Source organism: Echinops telfairi, unplaced genomic scaffold, assembly GCF_000313985.2.
Source record: "Echinops telfairi isolate 266 unplaced genomic scaffold, ASM31398v2 ScPeMD7_1;HRSCAF=3_0, whole genome shotgun sequence".
Taxonomy (NCBI): Eukaryota; Metazoa; Chordata; class Mammalia; order Afrosoricida; family Tenrecidae; genus Echinops; species Echinops telfairi.
The window spans coordinates 79206736-79208772 of record NW_022103896.1 but is presented as its reverse complement, the minus strand read 5'-3'; the positions used below and the strand labels follow the sequence as shown (position 1 = coordinate 79208772).

Genomic DNA, 2037 nt, shown 5'->3' with positions numbered 1-2037 from the left:
CTCATAAACTGTGGGGCATTTACAAATGGAGTTATCTGGACAGTGGTATCTCAAGGTGTGTTGACCTCTGGCTTATGGACCAAGTGTCGGTGAAAACTGAGTGCTAATCCTCACTCGATAAGGAAATCTGATGGGCACTGGCAGGCACTGGCTATTAGTTTTTGCTTTGGCCATGGTAGAACAAAAATTTCATTTTCCATAGTAGCGAATGTAAATTCAATAGAAGAAATAAACAAAGAAATCAAAACAATGAGTGATAAAGGAAGCCTGTCATTCTCAATGTTTTTAGGTGATATACTTCATTAATCCCAGTGTGCTTAGAAGAAAAAAAGAAATATGCTTTTTGTCATGTCTGTCCTCTGTTGACTGACCATTTGATTCATCATGCTGCAACTGGCTTGTCAGTGTCCCAAAGAGTTTTTGAAAACCAGAATCTTTGAGAAACAGAACCTGACTACCACAAGAGCCGGGCACAGAATAGAAATGTACAATATAGAGATGATCAAGATTCAACTTATGATTTCTTGGGTGTAATATAAAATACAAGAGCTATCTTTATTCATAACCCAATACTGGTGGCTGAAAGAGCAGCCCCCTTTGGATATAATGGCTTAGCTGTGAGTCATGGATGTCGTTTGGCTTCAACATTATCAAGGCACAGACAATATTTCTTTCTAATTAGTTTACTTACTGCCTGGGGTGACAACAGGATAGGAAAATGGATTTTCTTAAAGTGAAAATGGGCAGATGCGTGTTAGAAAAGAGCACAGGAAAACGGGCTTCAGCTCCAGCTGACCACGTCAGAGTCCGCAGCCATCGGTCTGCAATCAGTCCTGCTGGCCAGGCTCGAAACACAGGACTGTCGACTTCTCCCTCCACGTTTCCATGTTCACGACATGGAAGCAGTGGTTGCTAAGAGTCCCGCAGGGGTCCCTCAATAGAAGGCATACAGCAGCAATAGCATGGTGCAGATACCACGAACACCACCCAGGACGTGTGAGTACCACTGCTGCCTATGGCTCACAGCAGGGAAACCATTGGCCAGAGTATTCATTTTACTTTGAACTGACATCATCATCTCCCTCTGGGAAGACAGATTTTCTTTTGTTGCCAGGGCAATGCTTATTGTGTCTTCTATGAGATGATCTGAGTTTCGAAGGTGGTCCTTTCCCTTCAAAAACAGTCCAGTTTTTCCATTATTTACCCCAGCTCCCCTTTGTATGACTCATCATCCTTTCATACTGTTCCCACGAGGCTCCCCTTTCCCTGTATTGCCGTACAGTTTGCTTGGGCGTTAGGACATACATGTGCATAGTCCTACGGGGTGTCTCCACTTTGCTGTAATGTATGCAGCAGTGCAGCATTCAAGGAGGGGACACACTGTTGGTATTTTATCATTGACTCCTGTAAGTCTTGCCAAAAGTTGTACAATCTCAAGTACCATTGTTTCAAACATTCTATCTTGACTTGATCCATTGTAAACATTCTACCTTGACTCTATCCATTTCAAACATTCTACCTTGACTCGATCCATTTCAAACATTCTATCTTGACTCGATCCATTTCAAACATTCTATCTTGACTCTAACCATTTCAAATATTATATCTTGACTTGATCCATTGTAAACATTCTACCTTGACTCGATCCATTTCAAACATTCTACCTTGACTCTATCCATTTCAAACATTCTACCTTGTCTCGATCCATTTCAAACATTCTATCTTGACTTGATCCATTTGCAAGGGGTGTCGTGTCAGAACTGGTGCATCTTCCATCTTGGGAACTGCTGTGACGTTAACTTGTGCACAGTTTACTAAAGGAAACCAGCTTCAGGTCAAGTTGATTTTCCAACTGCTGGGTCTGTTTCCTGAGATCTTCCCAATAATTGATAGTTCCTGCTGCCCGTTTTTGTTGCCCAACATCAGTCAGGGTAGGAGAGTAGAGACCAACAATGACCTTTGAAGTGCCCATTTTCTTCCAGGTCCTTAACAGAATGAATTGAGTCGTGGTCCTTGGTCTCAGAGGGCTTATGTATG

General features: G+C 42.3%; 1 pseudogene; it reads right to left on the bottom strand.

The window, feature by feature from the left end:
- Positions 1 to 934: 934 nt before the first annotated feature.
- LOC101660409 lies at positions 935 to 1972 on the bottom strand (annotated as a pseudogene).
- Positions 1973 to 2037: the final 65 nt, after the last annotated feature.